Genomic DNA, 12,273 nt, shown 5'->3' with positions numbered 1-12,273 from the left:
AAACTCTATTTTATAGTAATTGTCTCTTGTTTCTTAATTCTCTTATGGAAGCATACATGGTATGATAAAATAAATATTAGATTATATAAAGTATAGCATTTGCCTTACCTTTTCCTTACTTCTTGAAGTAATTTTTCAGATAAGTTTGTGGTTTTTAGACAAATTTAAAAAAATACCATGAACAAATGACTATTTAAATTAAAGATTTGAAATATAGAATATTATAAATTCACAAGTAGTAAAGCACCAGAATATTTGTCAATTTACCTTAACTGATTAAAATATGCCCAAGCCATGACTTCTTAATATGAAGGTCAAACATCACTGGACAGGTTTGCAGAATATTCATGAGAATCATGACCAGAACTTAAAGTCATTATTTTCAAACAGAAAGTGCACACTGACTGTGTGAGGCAAGGAATAAAAGTTACCATCCAGTACAAGTGTCATTAACATCTGTTCACAGGGCCTGACAGGACATAGTGTAGAGGTTTGATGATGTTTCTTGAATCCCGCTAGAAAGAAATCTTCGAAATGAATGATTCTTCAGGTTTTCTTTATCTCTCTCAGGTTTATGAAAGGATAAATGAAATGACAATTGGGGTGCAATATAGAAAATATTAATCTAAAATGTGGATTTTTAAAAAGTAAACTAGGACTTCCGGTTAAGATGGCGGCATAGGTACCACGCCAAAGCAGCCTAGGGGGGAAAAACACCAGAAACAACCAGCAAATACAAACTTTTACTAAAAAGTGAGGTGTATAGGAAATTGAAGTGGCAGCAGAGAAGTAGAAGAGATCCAGAGCATACAGAGCCCGCACAGGCCAGCAAAAGCGGCTCTGGCAGCTTGGCCAACCGCAGCGGTGGTGGTGCACCAGAATGCCGCCAGACTCGGCTCCAGCTGCAGGAAAAGCCAGGTGCAAGAGCTTCCACTCACACCGCGCTCTCCGCAGCTCAGGAAACGTGAAGGGATAGCGGCAGTGAGCAACGGAGGAGCAGACCGTGAGGTAAAAGAACACGTGGAGCAGCGAGAGAACCAGAGCAGATGTGGCTCCCTCCCCTCCCCCACCACCTGAGCCAGAGCCCAACTCCAGGGAACAGAGTAGTGGTCCCGGGACCTGGCCATGCCAACTTGAGCCAACAGCGGGACAAAAGCAGGAGCAGAGTTCGGCAGCAACACCAGTGGCTCTGGAACCAGTAACAGCAGCCCCAGCAGCAGCAGACCTAGGAGTGGCAGCAGCGGCAGACCCAGCAGCAGCAGACCCAGGAGTGGCAGCAGTGGCAGACCCAGCAGCAGCAGCTTCAGTGGGAACAGTGGCAGTGGACACAGCAGCAGCAGCTTCAGTAGCAGTGACGGCTCCAGCAGTGGCAGCTACAGCAGCAGCAGAGGCGGCAGCAGCGGTGGGTCCAGCAGCAGAATCTTCAGCAGCAGCAGCGGCAGCTTGAGCAGCAGTTCCAGTAGCAGGGGTGCTGATCTACAGGGCCACACTTGCCAGGCTCGGTTTGCCCCGCAGGAAAAGCCAGTGCCCAGCTCCAGAAATCAGAACAGCAGCCCGACAACCCAGGCAGCAACTTGACTGAGACCAAAATCATCCAAGGTAACTGGGATTGCACAAGGGAAGGGTCTCACTTGGTCGCAAGCTGACTTGGATCCCTCAACAGACCAGAAATCTTAAACTCTTTGTTGATAGAGAATCTGGTCGTTATAATAACTACTCTTGCATACATACTCGGGGCTGTTTTTGATTGATTGTGTACAGTGTTTAGTAAATTTTAGAATCTACCTGTATTTTATTCCACTCAGCCTGCTTGAATACTCCTATAGCAGGGAAACTCAACCCCTAAGAACATCTTTGTAGATACTCTGAGAGTCTTAAGAGCCATACCTAACAACTTAAGCTCATACCCTAAAAATATATAACATCAAATCAATTGATACAGCTAAGAATACCCAGCTAGCTAGAAAATCCAAGCCTTAACTTAACCCAAGATGCAAAAATATATACATTATAACACAAGAAACACTAAAAAGCAAGATGATATAAATCCACCTAAAAGTATTAATGCATCAGGAATGTCCTCCAGTGAGAATGAGTTAGAGGAAATGCCTGAGAAAGAGTTCAAAAGAATGATTACAAATATGTTCAAAGAGGTCAAAGAACAAATCAAAAGAATCAAAGAAGAAATCAAAGAGGAAATCAAAGGAATCAAAGAAGACGCAGGACACCAATGTAATGAAATAAAGAAGGCAATACAAGACATAAATAAGGCAATAGAAATAATAAAGAAAAACCAGTCAGAATTACTAGCAATGAAGAACACAGGTAATGAAATAAAAAACTCTGTAGAAAATCTCACCAGTAGGATGGATGAGGGAGAGGACAGAATATCTAAGCTAGAAGACCAGGTGGCAGATCTAATACAGTCCACCAAAGAGAAAGACAAACTTATAGAAAAGTATGAGTGGGAATTTCAAGATATTCAGGACACTATGAAAAGATCCAATAGAAGAAGAAATCCACTAGAAAGGCATAGTAGGCTTCTTCAACAAAATCATAGAAGAAAATTTCCCCAAAATTGGGAAAGAGGTGCCAATGCAGATACAGGAAGCCTTTAGAACCCCAGCCAGACAAAACCCAGAAAGAACCTCTTCTCGCCATATCATAATCAAACTTCCAAACACACACACCAAAGAAAAAATATTGAAAGCACTTAGACAGAAAAATCAAGTTACCTACAAAAGTAAGCCCATCAGGATTACAGCAGATTGTTCAACACAAACTTTTAAAGCCAGAAGGGCTTGGGGTGATATATTCCAAGTTCTGAAAGATAACAACTGTCAACCAAGGTTACTTTATCCTGCAAAGTTATCCATTCAAATAGATGGAGAAATAAGGACATTCCATGACAAAAGCAGGTTAAAGGAGTATTAGAAGACAAAACCAGCTCTACAGAAAATACTTGATAGAATCCTCCATGCTGAAGAAAAGGAAAAGCACACATATAAGGAACCTAGAAAAAACAAGCAATACTCAAATACTAGTTAACAGAAGAGAGCACAGGTAGAACCAGAACCACAAAAAAACAAAACAAAACAAAACTGGAAAACATAAATACACACCTTTCAATAATATCTCTTAATATCAACAGCCTCAAGGCCCCAACAAAAAGACATAGGTTTGCAGACTGGGTTAAAAAGCAGGATCCTACAATTTGTTGTCTCCAAGAAACTCACCTTTCTACAAAGGATAGACATTATCTTAGGGTAAAGGTTGGAAGACGGGGTTTCAAGGAAATGAGCCTAGAAAAGAAGCAGGGGATGCTATCCTAATATCGGACAAGGTAGACTTTAGTCCAACGTTAGTCAAGAAAGATAAGGAAGGTCACATTATATTGATTAAGGGCACACTCCAAGAGGAGGACATTACAATCCTAAACATATATTCACCTAACATGGGGGTCCCCAAATTCATCAAACAAACACTATTGGAACTAAGGTCACAGATAACACCAAACACAGTGGTGGTGCGTGACTTTAACACCCCACTCTCATTAATTGACAGGTCATCCAGGGAAAAAATAAACAGAGAGGCAACTGGACTAAATGAGGTCAGAGAAGGAATGGACTTAACAGATATATACAGGACATTTCATCCAAAGGCTGCAGAATATACATCCTTTACAAGAGCACATGGAACATTCTCTAAAATAGACCATATATTAGGACACAAAGCAAATCTTAACAAATTCAAGAAAACTGAAATAATTCCTTGCATTCTATCTGACCACAATGGAATTAAACTACAAATCAGTAGCAAGAAAGGCTATATAGCATACACAAAATCATGGAAACTAATCAATACACTACTAAATGATGAATTGGTCAATGAAGGAATCAAGAAGCAAATCAAAAAATTTATACGGTCAAATGATAATAAGAACACAACATACCAAAAATCTCTGGGACACAATGAAGGCAGTTCTAAGAGGTAAATTTATAGCCTTAACTGCCTATATTAAGAAATTAGAAAGGTTGCAAGTAAATGACCTAATGCTTCACCTTAAAGCCTTGGAAAAAGAAGAACAAGGCAAAACAAAAATCAGTAGATGGGAAGAAATAATAAAGATTAGGGCAGAAATTAATGAAATAGAAACAAAAAGAACAATCCAAAGAATTAATGAAACAAAGAGTTGGTTCTTTGAAAGGATAAACAAGATTGATAAACCCTTAGCAAATCTGACCAAAAGAAAGAGAGAAGAGACACAAATTAATAAAATCAGAGATGAACAAGGTAACATCACAACAGATTCCAGAGAAATTAAAAAAATCATAGGGACATACTATAAAAGCATATACTCCACAAAGTATGAAAATCTGAAAGAAATGGATGATTTCCTTGATCTATATGACCTACCTAAATTAAATCAAAATGAGATTAATCACTTAAATAGACCTATAACAAACATGGAGATGTGAACTGTTATCAACAATCTCCCAACTAAAAAGAGCCCAGGGCCAGATGGATTCAGTGCTGAATTTTACCAGACTTTTAAGGAAGAGCTAACACCATTGCTTCTTAACCTTTTCCAGGAAATAGAAAAAGAAGGAATTCTACCAAACTCCTTCTATGAGGCCAGCATCACCCTGATACCAAAACCAGGCAAAGATAGAACAAAAAAAGAAAATTACAGACCAATCTCCCTCATGAACATAGATGCAAAAATTCTCAACAAATTATTGGCAAACAGAATACAAGAGTATATCAAAAAGATCATTCACCCTGACCAAGTAGGCTTTATCCCAGAGATGCAGGGATGGTTCAACATACGCAAATCTATAAATGTAATACATTACATAAATGAGTTGAAGGACAAAAGTCACATGATCATCTCATTAGACACAGAGAAAGCATTTGACAAAATCCAACATCCCTTTATGATAAAAGTCCTACAGAGACTGGGAATAGAAGGAACATATCTCAATATAATAAAGGCTATTTATGACAAGCCTACAGCCAACATATTACTAAATGGGGAAAAACTGGAAGATTTTCCACTAAAATCAGGAACAAGAGAAAGGGTGTCCACTGTCCCCCCTTTTATTTAATATAGTTTCGGAAGTCTTAGCCATAGCAATAAGGCAAGAGACACACATAAAAGGGACACAGATTGGAAAGGAAGAGATCAAGTTATCATTATTTGCAGATGACATGATTCTATATATAAAGGACCCTAAAGACTCTACTAGCAAACTGTTAGAGCTGATCAAAACCTACAGCAATGTAGCAGGATACAAAATAAATACACAGAAATCAGTAGCCTTCATATATGCTAACAACAAACACACAGAGGATGAAATCAGAGAATAACTCCCATTCACAGTTGTATCCAAAAAAATAAAGTTCCTTGGAATAAACCTAACCAAGCAAGTAAAGAATCTCTACAATGAGAACTTTAAAACACTCATGCGAGAAATTGCAGAAGACACTAGAAAGTGGAGAAACATCCCTTGTTCCTGGATTGTTAGAATCAATATTGTGAAAATGGCAATCTTACCTAAAGCAATCTACACATTTAATGCAATCCCTATCAAAATTCTAAAGGCTTTCTTCATGGAAATAGAAAAAACAATCCATAACTTCATTTGGAATCACAAAAAACCTCGAATATCTAAAATAATACTGAGCAACAAAAATGAGGCTGGTGGTATCACCATACCTGATTTTAACCTATACTACAGAGCCATAGTAACAAAAACAGCATGGTACTGGCACAAAAACAGACATGTAGATCAATGGAACAGAATAGAGGACCCAGATGTAAGCCCAAGTAACTATAGCCACCTGATATTTGATAAAAATGCTAAAAATATTCATTGGAGAAGAGACAGCCTCTTCAGCTAATGGTGTTTTGAAAACTGGATATATATCTGCAGAAGGATGAAAATACATTCTTCTCTCTCGCCATGCACAAGAATTAAGTACAAATGGATTAAAGACCTTAGCATCAGACCTGAAACTCTGAAACTGCTAGAGGAAAAAGTAGGGGAAACCCTTCAACATATTGGTCTTGGCAAAGACTTTCTGAATACAACCCCAATTGCTCAGGCAATAAAACCACAGATTAACCACTGGGACCTAATGAAGTTACAAAGATTTTGCACCGCAAAGGACACAGTGAAACAAGCAAAGAGGCAACCTACAGAAAAAATCTTCGCCAGCTATATAACTGATAGAGGATTAATATCTAGGATATACAAAGAACTCAAAAAGTTAAATAATAAGGAATCAATCAAGCCAATAAATAAATGGGCTATGGAGCTAAATAGAGCTTTCTCAAAGAAAGAAATATGAATGGCATATAAGCATCTAAAAAAATGTTCTACTTCACTAGTCATCAAGGAAATGCAGATTAAAACTACATTGAGATTCCATCTCACTCCTGTCAGATTGGCCACCATCATGAAAACAAATGATCATAAATGTTGGCGGGGATGTGGAAAAAAAGGAACCCTTCTACACTGCTGGTGGGAATGCAATCTTGTCCAGCCATTGTGGAAAACAGTGTGGAGTTTCCTAAAACAGCTAAAGATTGATCTACCATATGACCCAGCTATAGCACTCCTAGGCATATATCCAAAGGACTCATCTCATTTCCTTAGAAGTACATGCTCAACCATGTTTTGCTGCTCAATTTATAATAGCTGGGAAATGGAACCAGCCTAAATGTCCCTCAACTGATGAGTGGATAATGAAGATTTGGCACATTTATACAATGGAGTTCTACTCAGCGGTAAGGAAAAATGAAGTTATGAAATTTGCAGAAAAATGGATGGACCTGGAAAGGATTATACTAAGTGAGGTAACCCAGGCCCAGAAAGCCAAGCGCCACATGTTCTCTCTCATATGTGGATCCTAGCTACAGATGACTGGGCTTCTGCGTGAGAATGAAAATACTTAGTAGCAGAGGCCAGTAAGTTGAAAAGGAGACATAAAGGGAAGAGAAAGGAAGGGAGGAGGATACTTAATAGGTTGATATTGTATATATGTAATTACAATGATTGTAATGGGGAGGTAGTATGCGGGTGGGGAGGGAGGGAATTACCATGGGATATGTTTTATAATCATGGAAAATGTTAATAAAAATTTTTTAAAAAGTAAACTAGCAATTAATCTGCTTATCTGAATGTATTTCTGTAGAAATTTAGGAAAAGCTGGGAATAGTGATGCCATTTTATGAGCCTTAAAGGCAGCTGAAGTTATTAAGGTCCCTAAGAATGGCTACAATAAGCCAGCAGTACAGGAGCATGCCTTTAATACCAGGTAGGAGGATCACCATGACTTTTCTGGCCACCCTGAGACTACATAGTCAATTCCAGGTTGGTCTAGGCTAAAGTGAGACCCTACCTTGAAAAAACAAAAGTAAAAGAAAAATATATAGAAGCCTAAAATATCATAATTTTAAAACATTTTAATAAAAAGACCTGATCAAATTATTAATGTAATTTGTTCTAACTTAATGAAACTTGTAAAAGTTAGTAAAGTTTCAAGTCTTTCACCCTGAATGCTAGTCATGAACTTTTGAACATTATACCAACCATCCATTTTTATAAGTAAAGGTATAATTCTTTTTTTAAAAAAGAGGAAAATTAGGAATCATTTTAAGCTATACTATGGTATTGTATTTTTAAGCAAGTACCTTTTGAAGAACTTCCCTATAAGTCAAAGTGGTTGAGTAATAAAAGATTGAAACCATGCTTTCCTATAAAATAGTTGAATCTTGCAGTTTTCAGGAAAGTAAAAATGGTATGAAAAATAAATGAAGCACCCAATGAATTGACCCCCTCATGAAACAAGTAGGTGAGCTTGATCAGCTATCAAGACCATTAGCCAAATGCAAAGGATGTAGTGCGGTGTGATGGTTTTGAATGCAAATGTCCCCATAGCCTTACATGTTTGTGATTAAGCTTCCTACTTATCTCTGAGTTGGTGGACCCATTAGCCCTGAGTTAGGCAGAGTCCTGCTGAAGGAGGTGTGTTACTGATCCTGAGTCTAGCCCTAAGGTATATTCTGATCTAGCTTGCACTATAGCTGTTATCTTTCTCTATTTGTTGAGGATGTATGAAGTGTTTCTACCATGATGAAGTGTCCTCTGGCATCTGTAAGCCTGAAATAAACTCTTTCCTTCCATAACCTGTGTCTTGTTGGGTCTTTGTCCCAGCAACGGGTAGGTAACTCAACATGCAGTTAGCTGAAGGACAGCAAACAGAGTGGGAAATATGATGGAGTGTGAGAAAATGTCTTGGCCATATAGAAAATCTGAAGAGCCTTGACAGTTAACCTTCATTCTCTTGCTCTGTTTTTCATTGTTCCTTTCTTGGGTTGGCTAATTTACATGTAAAGTAGGCACATACTCTAACATAGAACATTTGCAATTTCCCAGTTACTTGAAAGCAGCCCTGATATTCCAAAACCTCTTTCCATGCAAAGTAGCCAGCTGATGTGACTTGTCCAAATTCACTTTGTGACTTATGTCACAACAGAGATATCTGCCAAAATCTCCTCCCCTTCCTGCTTTGTGAAGCAATACATTTATGGAATTAGTGACTATTCTGTACCAGATATTTATAGGAATTGGAATTGTTCTTTATAAACCTAGGGTCACAGAAGAATTTTAGATAGATTTTGGCCAGATAGAAAACTGGGAAGAATATACAGAAAACTTATTTGCCCATATCTTCTGGTATTTTGGGAAGAGATTTTGTTTTGCTTCCCAAGAAGCTTATTTACATCAGGAATGATGCTGTACATAATAATACCAAGGGCTTCATTAAGATTAAAAAATAGAAAGAAAGGAAACAAAAGAACAACTATATCCGTATTTCATGGAAGCACTTGTGAAGACTACATTAATGTTAATGAGCATTAGGCTACTTTAATTATTTACAAGACTACAAAATTTTTAACATTTTTTATCTGGAAGTATAAATTGACTCCTTGCCCACACTCTGGTCAATCTCCTACACTGTAGAACAGTTGATCATTTTCTCTGGAACCCTTCACAACCAGATAATTTCCACCACTCTAATAAGTATTTGGTAGAACCAAAGTTAGAGTAACTTGCATTTCATCTCTAGTCAATCTGACCACTTTTTCATATACTTCATCATTCACATACAGTGTTTTGCTAAGAGTCTTCCAGTGTATGCCCCTTTTTACACTATCTGACTTCGTGCTTGTGTACTGTGTGTTCTTTCAACAAAAATTCCTAGACATTGCTTGATATCATTCTTTGTCATACACGCTTACTGCAATATTATGTCTTGATTTTGTTTTACAAACAGCTCATCATAAATAGTAGGTGCAATCTAATTTGTCTGTTACTTTTCCTCTCATAGTTCAAAGCTTTGATATGCTACTTAAGAAACCTTTGCCTACTCCAACATTATACTTATTTCCTATATTTTCTTCACTAATCTGTATCTTTTGCATTTAAGTAAGTCTATATCCATTTACAGTTATTTATTATATATGAGGTAAAGCAGAGTCAAGGTTTATATTTGTTTCAAATAAATACTTGTTATAACATCATGTGTTGAAAAGATAGTTCTTTCCTTGAAAGCTTTGAGCACACATGTACAAACATCTTTCAGAATATGTAAACTATGACATAGACCTGGCTGTTATGCTCTTACTGCCAAATCTCAACTGATACAACTTTATGTTGAGACTCGATTAAGAGAATGACAGTATTCCAACTTTGTTCTTTTTCATACATGGGACTTTAATATTGTAGGGTCTTTGCAAATCTAGACTTAGTTCTTTGCTTTTGTAGAAAAGGTATTTTCTAGTAGTCTGTTTAATTATGGTAAGCATGGTGGTACAATGCCAGCCCAATGATAAAAATACGTTGCTTAAACGTTTATGTACTTACTTGCTTAGCCAACAGAGTCCAGCTTTTGGTTAAATTTTAGTTTAGGTATTTCTTTGAAGGTGTTTTTCATATGTGACTAACAATCATTCGACTTTAAGGAAAGATGACCCTACATCATACAGTAGCTACATTTATTCAGATGAAAGACATTATGGAAATGATTGATATTTCCTGGAGAAGAACAAATACTGTCTCAGAACTTTACAGAAAGCATGCTTGACCTTTTAGTATGCTAACTTACTTTATGGATTTTGGTTTCAAAATGAATTCTACTTTTGAGTTTGGAGCCTATTTGTTTTCCCTATAAAGAAAACTCTTATTTTTCATTCATTTACATCTCCTGATATATTTTTCTGTTGAACTTAACATTAAATGTAGGATGGGTGTGAAGTGAAAGATATTTTTTCATAAGGGAGAAAAGTTTAAAGACTTCATGGGAAGTCCAGAGAAATTTTGAAGAACAATTGAATATACAGCTTTTTGGCAGTTGCATGCCACTCAGCATTTTCCTACACTGATCAGACCTCTTTGGGTATTGGTGCAAGGTTTCAGGAGGGTCCAGTACTTGGGTCATATTTCTCTCAATGGACTCATGACTTAATGAAACAGTTATGTAAACAGATGCCATATGATTATTGTTGTGGCAAAGCTACATAAAAGTCATTGTGGGGACACTTAAGAGGCATGGACTGACCTTTCCACCAGCATATAAAATATGCTATTAGAGGCAAGAGATATTTAAGGGCACAGGGAGAAGAAGGTGTGAAGCCCAGCTTTTCCTTTGTTCATGGCTGAACATATTAGGCCATATATAGGCAGTAAGGCTCACTGAAGGGTGAGCAATATGTCTGAGCAATCCTCCATTTCTATACCTTCTCAATGTAGAATCTTTTTGGCTGTGAAGAATGTCACAATTGAAAACTTCCCTTGGGGAAAACCCTTCACCTATGTGTCAATCTACAACAACAACAACAAAAAAGTCTGTGAATACACATGTAGCTGCTTTTCATACACCACTGATCTGTCATAGTTAAGGTATGATAACGATAGAAAATATAGTTATCAGGATCACATCCTCTACATCATCCTAGTAACAATGCCTCACAGTGAATGTGTGCTCTTTGGGGGCACATTATCCCCATGTAATTTAAAAAATGTTTTTATTAAATATTAATATTTAATTAATAATAATAATGATAATATTTTATTAAATATTTATTTGGAAGCAGAGAGACACAGAGAGGAGAGACCTAGAAAGAGAAAGAATGGGCACACCAGGGCTTCTAGCTGCTGCAGTTGAACTCCAAATGGGTGTGTCACTGTGCATCCATCTTTATGTGGGTATTAGGGAATCAAACGTGGGTCCTTAGGCTTTGCAGGCAAGATCATTAAATATTGAGCTCTCTCCAGTCCCCCTCACTGCTTGTAATTTAAAGTTAGAGCTCATATCCCACTGCTTAAAAAAATATTTTATTTTTTTATTTTGGAGCAACAGAGAGAGAAAGAGGCAGAGAGAGAGGGAATGGGAGCACCAGAGCCTCCAGCCACTGCAAACAAACTCCAGATGCATGGACCACCTTGTGCATCTGGCTTATGTGGGTACCGGGGAATTGAGCCTCGAACCAGGGTCCTTAGGCTTCGCAAGCAAGCGCTTAACTGCTAAGCCATCTCTCCATCTCCAGATCCCACTTCTTATGACTCTCACATCTACCACCTTGTCTTAAGCCACTCTCCCTCCTTGGCTTCAAAGGAGTATGAAATATTGGCTTAAAAGGAGTATGAAATATTTTTTTTACAGGAACATAACCACATTAGCTCTCTTTTGCCAGAAAACCTCTAGAAGTCTCATATTTAGGACAAAATTAAATTCTCAGCAAAACTTACACCAACTTATATACTCTGACCCACACCCTCACCTCATTCCTACCATGTGTCAATCCTGGCTTCATAGCTACAATGGCGCCTGATCATGTACTGGTACTGGGCCTCTCACACTTATGGTTCTCTAGATATTCATATTCATCATATTCATACTTTCACTTTGGTTAGGCCTGTTCAAACACCACAATATCTGAGCTTATAGGCCTTATTAAGCTTATTCTTCTTCCTCCTCTTCTTCTTCCTCTTCTTCTCCTTCTTCTTCCTCTTCTTCTTCTTCTTCTTCTTCCCCCTCCTCCTCCTCCTCCACCTCCTCCTCCTCCTCCTCCTCCTCCTCCTCCTCCTCCTCCTCCTCCTCTTCTTCTTCTTCTTCTTCTTCTTCTTCTTTGAGGTAGGATCTCACTCTAGCTCAGGATGACTTGAAATTCACTATGTAGTCTCAGGGTGGCCTCGAACTCAT

The 12,273-nt window shown here is 37.9% G+C and overlaps 1 non-coding gene across 1 annotated transcript; it reads left to right on the top strand.

Annotated features, from left to right (window-relative positions):
• Positions 1 to 7,159: 7,159 nt before the first annotated feature.
• LOC123461327 lies at positions 7,160 to 7,289 on the top strand. Its single transcript, XR_006637614.1, has one exon. It is a non-coding gene; the product is annotated as a small nucleolar RNA SNORA33 (small nucleolar RNA).
• The last annotated feature ends 4,984 nt before the right edge of the window (positions 7,290 to 12,273 follow it).

The sequence above is a fragment of the Jaculus jaculus genome, chromosome 5 (assembly GCF_020740685.1).
Source record: "Jaculus jaculus isolate mJacJac1 chromosome 5, mJacJac1.mat.Y.cur, whole genome shotgun sequence".
Classification (NCBI taxonomy): domain Eukaryota; kingdom Metazoa; phylum Chordata; class Mammalia; order Rodentia; family Dipodidae; genus Jaculus; species Jaculus jaculus.
This window is presented reverse-complemented; position numbering and strand designations above follow the sequence as displayed.